Source organism: Panthera tigris, chromosome B3, assembly GCF_018350195.1.
Source record: "Panthera tigris isolate Pti1 chromosome B3, P.tigris_Pti1_mat1.1, whole genome shotgun sequence".
Lineage (NCBI taxonomy): Eukaryota > Metazoa > Chordata > Mammalia > Carnivora > Felidae > Panthera > Panthera tigris.
The window spans coordinates 3,790,413-3,804,460 of NC_056665.1; the positions used below are offsets into that span (position 1 = coordinate 3,790,413).

At 45.8% G+C, this 14,048-nt stretch overlaps 1 long non-coding RNA gene across 1 annotated transcript in view; it reads left to right on the forward strand.

The window, feature by feature from the left end:
- The window catches only part of LOC122239356, a 137,326-nt gene extending 123,653 nt beyond the window's left edge, over positions 1-13,673 (forward strand). The window contains exon 4 of the long non-coding RNA XR_006218338.1: positions 11,215-13,673. This is a non-coding gene — a long non-coding RNA (uncharacterized LOC122239356). The remainder of the gene's footprint in view (positions 1-11,214) is intronic.
- Positions 13,674-14,048: the final 375 nt, after the last annotated feature.

Sequence of the window (14,048 nt, forward strand, 5' to 3'; positions counted from 1 at the left end):
CCCCAGAGTTTTGGGGGTCCATCAAAACCCACTTGCTTTGTCATAATTACCTCCTTGCGTTTTGTGTGTGGTTGAAACAACAACAAATACCACATAACAATCATGCGAAGAATAGTCACCATTTTGTGCAAATGGCACCACCATTCATCTCCAAAACTCTTTTATCTTGTAAAACTAAAACTCTGTATCCATCAACAGCTCCCCTCTTCCCTCTCCCCCACCCCCTGGCGACCACCCTTCCCCTTTCTTTGTCTAAATTTAACTACTCTTAGGTACCCCATATAATAAGTAGAATCATACAGTGTTTGCCTTCTAGTATTTACTATTCAAATACTGGCTATTTCACTTAGTGTAATGTCCTCAAGATTCATCCATGTGATAGCACATGACGGGATTTTTATCCTTTTTTTTTTTTTAAGAGCTTATTTATTTATTTTGAGAGACACAGAAAATGCAAGCAGGGGAGGGGCAGAGAGAGAGGGAGAGAGAGAGAATCCCATGCAGCCTCTGTGCTGCCAGTGCAGATCCCGACCTGGGGCCCAAACTCACAAAATGAGAGATCGTGACCTGAGCTGAAACCGAGAGTCAGACACTTAACCGCCTAAGGCACCCAGGCACCCCTAGGATTTCCATCCTTTTTAAGGTGAAATAGTATTTCGTTCCATAAATATCCATAAGGGAGATATCTGTATATCTATAGGGAGAGAGAGATACCATATTTTGTTTACCCATTCATCCGTTCATGAACATTTGACTTTTTGTGTTTAAATAAAAGGGACTCTGATAGAATAAAATAAAACAGAACAAAATAAAAATATGGGGGTGCATTCTTGTAATAAGGTCATGGATTGGGACAAGAGTCACTTATCAGAGCTCCTATATAACAAGATGGGAAACGAAATTTATATCATATCCCCAGATTTGAGGAACATGAAAAAAATCCCTCCTTTGTCTTACACATAACAGCACAAGTGTCCGGGTGGGTATTAATGACTTTATGCATCTGACTTTTCTCACCTGAAACCGGCAGAATGAGCGAATGAGCAAATTCTCCGAGCCACAGTCTCCGCGGCATTCCCCATTCTGTGGCACTCTCTGGGTGGGAATACACGTGGGCGGGCTGAGTAGCTGCCACCTGCTAGGTGCATGATCCTAGAGGCTCCCACAGAACCAGGATGCAGTCCTGGCCCCTGGAGTCTGGATTTGGCTCCTGACAGGAGCCCTGAGCCCTTTCCCTCTCAATGCCCTTCCGTTTTGTGCTCCTAGCACCAAATATTAAACCCTGCACAGGAGTCCTCCCTTCCGGGCGGGACAATGGGGAGCTAAGACAGCCATCTGCAAAGTTTATACCCTGCAGCTACAAAGCGTGAGGGGGCACATGCCTGTGTCTGTACTCCCACACACGCACCCTGGGGACAAAGAAGCAAAGGAGAGAGGTTGCAGCGATACTTTGGTGACTGTGGGATGGAAAGGAGAGGATATGGGGGTAACCATCATCTCAAATCTTTTCCCTAGTCATCAGCAGGGACATCACCACCACCCCCACCACGTTATCACTTTGTTGTGGCTATTACACAGATGTTTAATGAGGCGAGTGTGCACTGAGGTCCAGAGCCCCTGCTGACCTATGTCTGGTGCACTCGATTGTCCCCAGGCCCCAGTACTGCCCTTGAGCCAGAGCACAAAGTCATCAATAAATACCTCTGTCTGGGAGAACCAACCGAATCTGTACAAACAAGACCTGTGAGCTGGAAATAGCTTACGCTGGGAGTTGTTTAGTAGAATGTCCACGTCCCTTGCCGTAAATCTACAGTCCAGAGATCCATAAGGCATTTGGGGTGTGGTTGGGACGATAACGTGTAATGTGGTTATGCTGCTTTTCAACATAGGTGATAAAAATAGAAATTCAAAATGAAAGAACCATATCGAACACTTGCGTGTCGTAAGTGAACTTTTAAAATTGTTCCTGGTGGAGCACCTGGGTGGCTCGGTCGGTTGAGCGTCCGGCTCCTGGTTTTGGCTCAGGTCATGATCTCACGGTTTGTGAGTTCGAGTCTCGCATCGGGCTCACACCGACAGTGCAGAGCCTGCTGGGGACCCACTGTCTGCACCTCCCCCATGTGCTCTCTTGGTCTCCCTCAAAATAAATAAACTTATACATAAATTAATTAATTAATTAATTTGTTCCTGGAAGTCAGAATGCCTTATTAAGATGTAGAGACACTTGGGGCGCCTGGGTGGCTCAGTCGGTTGAGCGGCCGACTTCGGCTCAGGTCACGATCTCGCGGTCCGTGAGTTCGAGCCCCGCGTCGGGCTCTGTGCTGACAATGCAGAGCCTGCTTGGGATTCTCTCTCTCTCTCTCTCTCCGCCCTTACTCCACTTGCATGTGTGCTCTCTCTCTCAAATAAATAAGCTTTATAAATACATACATACATACATACATACATAAAAATAAAAATATATAGCCAAGCTCAAAAAAGAAAAGAAATACTTCCGTGGACTATAAATTTATCAAAAATACTAGTTTACAAGCGGCAAGCAGAGTTGACGGGTTCAAAAGTACTCCATGAGAGACAGGAAACCAAAACCCAGGATTACTGCAAAACAGCACAGATTCAAACCCTGAGCAATGAGGTGGCTTCTCTCAGGCCCTGGATACCAGGTGGGATGTCTCCCACCTCCAGAGATACGTGGCTTTTTAAGAGCCAGGGGGCCAGGTGACAGTCGTAGCGTATTTGTTTTATCCAAAATGTGTTTATTGGAGTGGTTTCCCACCCACTCTGGTTCAGGGTGCTTTTAGTGCTGCTTCCGTCTGAAGGAGCATCTTTCTGTAAGCCTGCCTTCCTTCCTGCTGGTGGTGCATGTCTCAAGACAGTGGTGGTTTCATAGCCTCCTGGGCTCTTCACATCCATGGAGTAGGAGTTGGGGCCCTGCACTAGGCGCTCCTTCCTTCCACTTGCTCTTCTCTCCTGGGGACGTGTGGAGGAGGTCCTGCACGAGGGGCATGTTCTCATGGGGAGCTCGTCACCACCTGAAAGGCCATATTTGTTTTTCTTCAGCCTTCTTTAATGGGTAAGGGAGTCCCATGTTGATCTCACTTTTTATACAGTGATCCTAGATCTGGTCATGACTCTTGCGTGAAGTTTTAAGTCAACGGTAAGTAGATGAATTCATTCCAGCTGACATGACCGTGAGAGAGCTGCCTGGAAATGACTTTAAATGACTATTTGAGGGTCTTCCAAGGGGTAAATGAAGAATCCATACAAGCATTTAAAAAAGCTATGACACAAAATAGGCAGAAATGAAACAAGAACAGGGGACTACGAAAAAGAACTTATAATAAATTTTAGAATTGAAAACTATATTCACTAGGGTAAAAAAACATTCCTCTGTGTTGGGCACAAAAAGAAAAGTAACAAATTGAGGGATAGCACCAGGAATTTACACAGAAGTGAGCACAGCAAAATAAAGATAGATAACAAAGAGAGATCAGAACCCAGGTGATGGAGAGAGAGGTTCCAGCAGGTTCCAGGATAGGCCTAATGGTAGTCTGGAGGAAGAGCCTATAGTAAATGAGGTAGAATAATAGTTGGAAATGTTGGACGAGAATTTTTCCTCATATCGAAAGAATAAACATACTGAATACTGAGCCGGATAACTAAAAAATAAGTCCTCCCTAGACCCATCATTAGGAAGCTGCAAGGATAAAACCAAGGATAAAAAGAAAAAAAAAGATCAAAGCTACGCCAGAGGCAAGACCTATTCTTGCTACAGAATGTTAGACCAACAGCGGTCACTCACTCACTCAGCCGTCTCAGAAGCCGAGAGATTTCTCGTAGGAAAACATGGTCCATGTGCTGAAAGGGAAAAAAAAAAACAACCACCATTCAAAATTCTTCACACAGCTAAACTATCACTGGCAAGTAAGACCAAACTACAATCTTTTAAGGTCTGCAAAGTCTCAGAGTATTTGCCGTTCACAGATCCTCACGGAAAAGACTACCAAAGGACTTACTTCAGCAAGAAGAAAAGTGAACACCAGGGGCTAGAATGGCGTGTGAACAAAGAAAGCTCTAACTAGGGAGGCCATATTGGTAGATTCACTTGTGGACCATAAATTTGGGCGAGAAGTTACCTCGAAGATGCTTCAGATAAGGAGGAAATGTGGAAACATGAGCCAAGACAAGGAAAGAATTCACCAGTGTGAATAAGAAACTCCTTAGTCTGCTCGAGATCTTTGTTCAACCATCCGGCAGAGGAGGGATCAGTGATCTGCACCTACTGATTGATTTATACTCCAGTCTTCTTCCAAGAAAGACTTAGGTTAGCTAACCTGAAGCTATTCCTGGTCTGTCCTTCGTTTTCAGATCCGGGAGCTTCCCAAGGGAGTCATTGGCAATCTTTCGGTTGAACCCTTGGCGCTAATCCCAGGGAGAGCTCTCCATGTTCAAATGAATCATGGCATGTGGGGTTTTTTTAGCAATCCAGTCCCTCTGGTCTTCCAGACAGACACACTAAAGACTTCTAGAAAAATGCAAAGGAGCATGGGACCTGCAAAAACTTCTGCGGCACTAAGGAACGTGTAAGACCCCAAAGGAAAATCTTCTTCCTCAAATAAATTAACCTGTTTTCTGTTTCCAGTGAGATAAAGGAATTCATTATATCAGTAAACAGGTCAGCATAAAAAGAGAATGCAACAAAATTATACCCATAATAGCTGAAAGCGGGTCTTCATTAAAAGCAGTAAGAGCTGGGGCACCTGGGTGGTTCAGTCGGTTAAGCATCTGGCTTTTTTTTTTTTTTTCATGTTTATCTTTGAGAGAGAGAGACAGAATGTGAGTAGGCAGGGTATAGAGAGAGAGGGAGACACAGAATCCAAAGCAGGCTCCAGGCTCCAAGCTGTCAGCACAGAGCCCGATGGGGGGCTCAAACCCACGAACCATGAGATCGTGACCTGAGCTGAAGTCGGACACTCAACCGACTGAGCCTCCCAGGCGCCCCAATATAAAATATTTTAAATGAGGCAAAAGAAGACAATAGATAAGAACAGGACACCGACCTGACAGCCAAACTGTGAATGGAACGTTCTTAATAAAGAAGGAACAGCTGATTGAGAATAGGTTATAAAAGTTCCCAGAATTTGGCGGGGGGGGGGGGGGCGGGGGGGTTGGGGGGAGGGGATTGAACTTGGAGATCAGGAGGATTTGCCATATCCCAGATAAGATCCGTTAAAAGGAAACAGTATTAACACATATCCTCATGCATTCTTAAACCTCAAGGGGAGAAAATGCACATTTAATCAGATCATCAGCTGGAGAAGGGAAAAGGTCAAAGGGGTTAAAATCAAGCTTGCTTTATACATCTCTTCTGAAATGGCCCATGTTAAGAGAGAAAGACACACATATAGTCCACTAAGATGTAGCTCCGACCCACGAGGATTTCATTTCTCGTCACGGGTCGTTCACATCTATGGGAAATAGACATTTTTAAGATTTGCAGAGACTTGAAAACATTAATAAGCTTGGTGCTGCTTATGAAGATGTTCTTCAAGAGTGTTCAAATCATTGTGGTCAAAATTAGTGAGACAATTATTCATTGCCAAGTGACAATGGAAAAAAAATAGTGATCGTTATTGAAGTTAAGTGACGGAGTGAAGTTTAAAACTCTACGTTAGGTTTTTACCATCGACGGGGACAAAGTGTTACTGGTTTCTAAATAACGGATACAGATATTGGACCAAAAGAATAAAAAACATCTTAAAAGGATAAAAAGCAGGCGTTTTGTGTTGCAGGATGCAGCTTCTCGGAGGGCTCCCACAGAGCCCTCCTCCAGGGTGTCAGGTCTTTGTGAACTCTCCTACAGTGCAGTGTAAGTTGGGCCTGGTGACGCTCTTCGAACAAAGTACAGCAGAAGCGATGCACTGTCACTTCCAAGGTTCGGTGACGGAAAGACTCTGGTTTCCATCTTGCTTACCATCTCCTGCTTCCTCTGCTTCGTCCCCTGCTTGCTCTGAGCAATGTCGCACCATGTTGTGAGCGGCCCTGTGGTTAGACCCATGTGGCGAGAAACCCAGCTCTCCGGCAAACAGCCAGCCGGGACCTGCTGCCTGCCGACAGCCACGTGAGTGAGCTTGGAAGTGATCTTTTTTATTATTATTATTGTTTTTTTAATGTTTATTTTTGAGACAGAGAGCGAGCATGAGTGGGGGATGGGCAGAGAGAGAGGGAGACCCAGAATCCGAAGCGGGCTCCAGGCTCCGAGCTGTCAGCACAGAGCCCAACGTGGGGCTTGAACCCACGAACCGTGAGATCGTGACCTGAGCTGAAGTCAGACGCTCAACCGACCGAGTCCCCCAGGTGCCCTGGAAGTGGATCTTTTGAGGCCTGCCAACAGCCACATGGGCGAACTTGAAAGCAAATCCTTCCCCGGTTAAGTTGACTGCAGTCTCACTAGAGACTCTGAGCCAGAGGACCCAGCTAAGCCACATCCTGAGACTAAAAGTTCGTTGCCTTCAGCACCTACGTTTTAGGATAATTTGTTACGCGGCAATATATACCTATCATCTGATTCGATTTTTGAGTTTAGAAGAACAGGAAAAGGAAGAAAAGAAGAGAAAAGCCCTCAGAAGGGCTTAATGTTTCTTTTTTCCACGAAGGGGAGTCAGAAGATACCAGCTTTGATGGAGGACAGAACAGAAGTTTACATGTTTCAAGAAAATTATGAGTAGGGTGGACAATATAGTGACGGACTTCCAAATAGCCAAAAGTAAACAGGGCCCCGTCATATATCAGCATAACAAACAGAAAAGAAACACTAAGAAAGTAGGAAATGAGATCTGTAAAGGCAGAATGAGGGTAACATTTAGATCGGGTACTATTTTAGAGAACCAAGAGTCTCAGGCTGGTTTAAAAAAAGAGAATCCAACAATATTGACTTATTCCATAAACAAGCATCTATTGGGCACCTCCGGGGATACCTGGTGAGCCAGGCGGACTCCGTGTAAACAGGCAATTGCAACGCAGAGTTGAAAGTACAAACCACCAGAAGAGTACAGGACGTGAGCGTTGATTGATGTGACTCTTTCCACCTTGGTATTGTTAACCGTTTCTGTTTGGAACTATCCACATTCTCCTCCAAGTGGCCTTCCAAGATTCCCAACCCCTAGCCCCTAACACACATACACACACAGGACTGCAATGAAAATTTTTAATTCACTGTTATTAGTTGTGACAGATTAAATAGAGTATGCAACAAAGAAGAATTAGAGAATAGAGACTATGGATAATGCCATGTTATGACCGGCCATAGTCTCTGGTCATAGGGTCACAAAGTGAGAAATCATCAGTCAAAGACCAAAAAAAAAGCCATCGATTAACGGGAAAGCCTTGTATAATATCTGGCTCAGAGGAAAATAGTGTAAGAAGAGATGGTTTAGAAAAAATGGTTATGGAAATGTTACACAAGAAGACAGAAAATGAGAGTAAAGATATACAGTGAACTTACAGAAGGAAATTAATTTCTTTTAAGAATTTAGCATTCAACTAAACCTTCCAAAATGAAAATGAAAAAGAAGTCCCATGGGGTGCCTAAGTGACTCAGTCAGTTAAGCATCCAACTCTTGATTTCAGCTCAGGTCATAATCTCACAGTTTGTGAGATTGAGCCCCACATCAGGCTCCTCAAAGACAGCACAGAGCCTGCTTGGGTTTCTCTCTCTCTCTCTTTGTTTCTCTCTCTCTGCCCCCACTCAGGTGCACGCACCTGCACTCGCGCTCTCTCTCTCTCTCTCAAAAATAAATAAACTTAAAAAAGAAATTCTAGGGAAAATGAGAGGAAGGAAATAATAAAGCTGAAAGAAGCTGATCCTTTGAAGAAACAAATAACATCAACAAGATAGTAGCAAATCCAATTAAGAGGAGGGGGGAAGCCAAATTAGAATTGAGAAAATCGCCATAACAAGAGCGATAATATATTTTTAAGTTTTATGTAATTGTACAGATCTCTGTGCTTTTGAATTTTAAAATAGCAGTTAGATGGACGTTGCTCCCTAAGTGAATAATTGAAGTCAAAGAAACAGGACACTTAGACGAATACGAATAGGAAAAAAATTGTAAAAACAAAATCTCAACCCCTGTCACCAGGTATCAGGAATAAGTGAATATAAAGGCAGATCCTATCAAATCTTAGAAAAGCAGATCGTTTCTGTGTTAGAAAATTTTTTTATTTTTCATTTTTTTAAGTAGCCTCCCCACCCAGCGCGGAGCCCAGGTTGGGGCTCAAGCTCACGACCCTGAGATCAAGATCTGAGCTGAGATCAAGAGTTGGACGCCTAACCAACTGAGCCACCCAGGTGCCCCAGAAAACCTCTTTGATGGCCCTGGGAAAACGGGAAGCTACCAGTTGATGGCACAAAAGAAACGTGTCCGTGGAGTCCAGACTTCCTTGATTTCCATGCTGTAGGCCAATTTCCCTTATACGAAAACCTAAGATGGGCTAGAATGCCATGGGACACTGAACTCTGCAATTCAGTCCCTCAATAGCCACTTATCGAGCGCCTACAACTGAGCACAGGTGGTACCCCCAAGCACCGTGCTAAACCCCGGGAAATATTACATGAGTAAGATACGATCCTTGCCATCCAGGAGCTCCCAGGGTATTCTCAGAGTGCAGCAAGGAGTGGGGACATGTAGCCCAGCATGGGAAGGGAAGACGGGGTTCCCAGCAAAGACTCCTCAGAGGACAGTGTGCTTGAGCTAAGTCTCAAAGAACCAGAAGGGAGGTGTGGGGAGCGATGTTCCAGCTGAGTGCGTGAGGCCATCCCACGCTGCCTTAGAACTATGCCTCCCGTCTCTCATGTTGTATTCAGCGGGTTGAAACCAAACGAGGCAGTGTGAATCATAAAAAAAGCAAGTGGCTGTGGACAGAACCCGAAGACCATGAAAAGGGCAGGTGGGGGAGGAGCCCACAGAGGCCGTGGAAACTACCAGGCAAGAGAGGAACAAAGAGAGCCAAGAGCCCGGGGCGCACGGCGTGCAGGGAGACTGCGGTCCGCAGAGACCAGTGGGTACGAGGGAGGCAGGTAACACACGCAACTAGATCAGAAACCAAGGATGGAGAGAGACAGCAAGTGTGGACGAGGGGGAAAAGCTTGGGCAAGGAGAGAAAGTGGAGGAGGGGTGAGATCAAGGGAGTATTCTGGTTTTTGCTTCCAAGGTTGTCTCAGATATTTGCTGCTGCATACCAAACCACTCTAAAACTTTGGTTTTTAATGTTTGTTTTTGAAGGAGAGAAAGACAGAGCGCAAGCGGGAGGAGGGGCAGAGAGAGAGGGAGACACAGAATCCAAGGCAGGCTCCAGGCTCCGAGCTGTCAGAGCAGAGCCCGATGCGGGGCTCGAACTCACGCACTGTGAGATCATGACCTGAGCCGAAGTCGGATGCTTAACCGACGGAGCCACCCAGACGCCCCTAAAACTTACGACTTAAAACAAGGATTTGTTATTTCTCAGGCTCCTGTGATTGAATGCAGCACCTCTCCTGCTGGTCTCCCCTTTGGTCACTCTTGGGGCTGTATGCAGCTGGGGGGTCATCTGCTTGGGAGGGTTGGGACACTCGGCTTCTCCACGTGGTCTCAAGACCTCTCTCCCAGAGTGGTCGCTCCTACACCAGGGCCTCGTCCACGTGAGCATTCTCTTCAGCAGGACAGTCTGGACTTCTTACAACATGGTGGCTGGGCTCCAAAAGGGAATCATCCAAGAGAGATAAGCTCAGTATGCACGCACTTACCAAGGCTCTGCTTGTACCCCACCTGCTAATGACCTTTTAGGCAAAGCAAATTACATGGTCAAGCCTAGGGTCTACCTGGGAGGGGACTACCCAAGGGTGTGCATACAGCAAGACCTGGGGATCTATGAACACAATCGTCCGCTGGCAGGGTGGTTTTTGTCCCTTAATATGAGAGAGAGTTAAAAATGTTTATAGCCAGAGCCCAAACTAACTGAAAGGGAGACACTGAAGATACAGTAGAGATTCTTACTAATAGGGTCCCGGAGGGTGCGTTCGGTGGGGGCAGGGAGAGGAGCCCCATCATCTGAGACTGGAGGAAGAGAGATTAAAAACAGGTATGGGTATGTTTTGGTTAAATCGCTGAGGGGAGTTAAAGGGGGAGTTGTCCATGGAAACGTGGCACCAGGGTGGAGACACGTGGCACCAGGGTACAAACTAGGCTAACACCGACTCCACCGCCATCTTGCTTCTTCATCCACACTCATGTTGAAGCTGAGGAGGCTGACTGTAGTGTTGATCCAAGTTGAGAATTTGGCCGTGGGGTGCCACGGGAGGATAGTGACCCCAGAGAATTGAGGGTTACCGGAGAGAGTCATCTGGAGATCTCGATAGGTTCAAAATACGCTCCAGGGTGACCGGAGATGTGAGAAAGAAGGTGAAGCCCGAGGAGGTGCAAGAATCGTAGGGCTGGATTACGGACGGGCAGACCACATGAACGTTGAAATCCAGGAATTAGCGAAGGTCCGGGCGGGGTGTAAAGTTCTAAGCCGGTCCCCAGGGGCAGCAGGGAACACAGCCCTGCCGAGGGGCTGTTCGTGGGAGCAGAGACTGTGTCTGCGGTGTCCTCGGGCATCACTGGGGTGACGGGCACATCTAAGGCACTCAGTCGTCGTAGCTTTGGTGGAATAAACAAATGACTTGCATCCCCAGTTTACGGATGAGAAAACCGAGGCTCCGAAAGGCGAAATGTGCTGCTCAAAGGTACAGCCTGTGTTCGGCCAGCCAGAGCTTCCTTCCTCCTTATAAAACCACACTGGGTGTGAATTTCCTTCTCAGCCCTCCCAGAGGCAGCCCATGGCTTGATCACCTCAAAACTATTTAAATGGCATTTGTCATTCTTTGGGTGCTGGGATGGAATATCCTGAAGTCAAATGAATAAAGGGAGCGGTAAAAAAAAAAAAAAAAAAAAAAAACCTGCCTTGAGGGATTTACTCATTTATTGGAAATACATCACATCACATGTATTTTCAAGGCACATCTAAGGAAGCTGGTCCTGTAACTGTATCCTCGCCAGCTTGCCAACGTCCCGTTGTTCTCTCTTTTTCCGCCGTTGGGGTCTCATCTTTGTTAAGACTCAGAAAAATGAGAGAAACGCGCACGCAGTGGCTGTCCACCTATGGTCACCGTAGATTTTTTTTTTTTTTCCACAGACTCTGTAGGACTAAAGAAATTAGTTAGCCTTCAGCTGAGCAGGTCTGAGGCTCTTAAGGCCTTCCTATTTTCCTTGAAGAAAAATGAAAACATCTCCCCAAAGGCTATCGTCCGTTATGGAATCCAACTTAAGAAGGAGGGTGGTGACATACTCCTCTTTCCCACCGGACCAAAATTTCAAAGCTTCCAATGTGTGGTAAATCTAACCAGAGATAAAGATTTGCAGGTGTTTCTTGCATGAAAGCAAGAAGGGCAGATGTATCTGGAACGTGCTTCTGACCAAATGGGACATCTGCAATCCATTAGGGGTGTCCTGAAAAGAGAAAGTGAGAGGTGAGGTTCAAGGAGAAAGCCCGCTCGGCAGAAACGCAAGCTTGAGGTTGTGTGTGGAACCTTCCCGTCAGGATCTGAGGACACAGAGGCTCTGAGAAAGGTCACCTTGCCAGGGGTGAGCGCGCATCTCTCCCAAACACCCGAGTTCCTCTTCTTTCTTTCCTTCCATCGAGCCATCTTTGAAATGTCAGGGCCTTCGCTCTCCCCAAGTACACCTACACGTTTTAGTGTTTAAGACTTGGCAGGCACCTCAGATAAAGAGAACATTCCCCGCTTCGAGCGTGCAGGCTTTGCTTTCCCAGCCCTCGTGAAGGACGACCCGTGTCCTGACTCGGCTTCTCACACTCCAAAGGAACAAAGCAGAACTGTCACCACGGGCATTACTCGCGGGTTACTCACTGGCTGTTATGCGCCCTGCTTCTGACTCCCAGGAAAACCACTAGCTTTTATGAAAGCGTGTATAGCAGAAGCCGGTTGCAAAAGACCCGTGGCTGTGAAAATGATTTGAGGGTGTGTGATTCCAGAATGGTCATCAAGAAGGTCACTGGATTTTGTTCCTACATAGGATCTCTGCCCAGGGCTCGCTTTTGGCCCCTTGTTCTCGGCCTTACATTGAACTTCAGGGAGTGGGCCCCAATTGAGCGTGACCTATAACAGGTGCTCCTTAAATGGGTTCCTTCAGTGAGCATACCAGGTCCGTCCCCTGCGTCGTGGCTCTTACTTGCTCACTGGCCTTTTGATAAACCATTAGTGACGGGGCCTTCTGTTAATTACTAAACTCCTGGTGACAGACAAAAAAAAAAAAAAAAAACGGCCTGTTGAAACTTGTGTTGTAATTTGAGGATTAGAAGCCACACCTCTGGGAAACGTCAGTATCAAAGCTGATTCGGTGTCAAAGACAAGGTGTTAGAAGCCACGGTTTGACAAAGTGGATTTCCAAGTGCAGTTAGCAATTACGTTTGTAGAAGTCCTCAATTATGCCATTTACAAGAAGGTACTTTTAAGCAGCTACAAGTCAGGAATGTGTTTTTAAATCTCTTCATTTATACACGGATGGGTAAAGCCCACGTTTATGGAGCATCTGCTGATACAGAACTGTTAGCTGCACTGAAAATCAGCAGACCCTACTCCCCAAAGTCCAGGAAGACGAGTCTTTTCAAGAATTAAAATATGTGGTCCGTGCGTTTCTGGAAAATACTTACGATCAAGGAGAAGACCATGACTACAGCATCGGTGTGCTCTGATTAGAAGAATCTCCTCACTTGGCCCAGGGTTTGTGGATCACCAACGTCATCTAAAAGGAAAAGAACGAAGACTGTCATCACAGAGGGTACTTGGTATTTCATTCACCCTTCAGCCCAAACTATTCTTCTGGTTAAGCTGAATTAAGTTTCTATATCCATTGAAAAGCTTTCTACTGGAAAAAACAAACAAATGAAAATCTCACATTGGCTTAAAATGATAACAGTGATTTAATTATTCACAAATTGAAAAGGCCAAAGGCTTCAGGCATGGTTTGATCAGGGCTTCAGGTGACTCCGCCCACAATTTCCCTCAACTCTACTCAACTCCATGTGTCAGTGCTGTTCCCTTCTGATTTTCCTTTATTGTGACAAGATGTTGCCAGCAACGACAGGGACCACGTGGTTTTTGAGTTTTTTTTTTCCTTCAAGAATATAGGAAAAGAAGAACTTGGCTTCTCATGACCATCAGACAAAAGTCCTGAGCTCTGAGCTGATTGGGCCATTCTGGAGCCAATCCCTGTGGCCAGAAAAACACCTGGGTGCTGATTGGTTTACGCATGTTACCTCCACCAGTCACCTGTGGGGTTGAGGTGGGGTACCCACCCAGAGGACGTGGCTGCTACCTGCTGGGGGAGAAATGAAATGGAGATTGAAAAGGCAATTCTAGCATAGATAGAGTCTGCTACAGTCCTTTTTCATCCACAGAGTCTGGATCACTAACTGATTTTTGTTCAATATCAGATACAAGCTCTGTAAAGAGAAATCTATTTCCTCTATGAACTTGCTAAGTCAGATATTTAAAGATGGCTTCCCTTTTTCAAACACATAACAGAATGGGTTGACTCTGCGTTTGTTTTTTCGTAGCTCTCTTTGCCCTGAAGCATGCACTGAAAACCCCAAAGAAATGTTTTTTAAAGTTGGGGATAAGTGAATAATTGAGAATTATTTTAAATCTGCCCTTAGATAGCCCATCGGCCCTAACCCTTTCTTCTCAACTTCCAAAAGCAACGTGAAGCTGATTTGGAATTCTCGGCTATGAGAATAGCCCAGATAGTCTCTCCTTCAGTTTGGATAAGGGGTTACTAAATGTGCAGGAGATGCTATGTCCCAAGGTATAATGAGCCTTAAAACTTTTCTTCTGACGCACGTTCACCAGCCTCTGGAAAACTTATCAAAGTAGTGCCTGTCCTGTCCTCGTAAAACTCACCCCAAATTCATCAAGTCAGTATGCAGAGTGCAGGGCTTTTCAATAACGA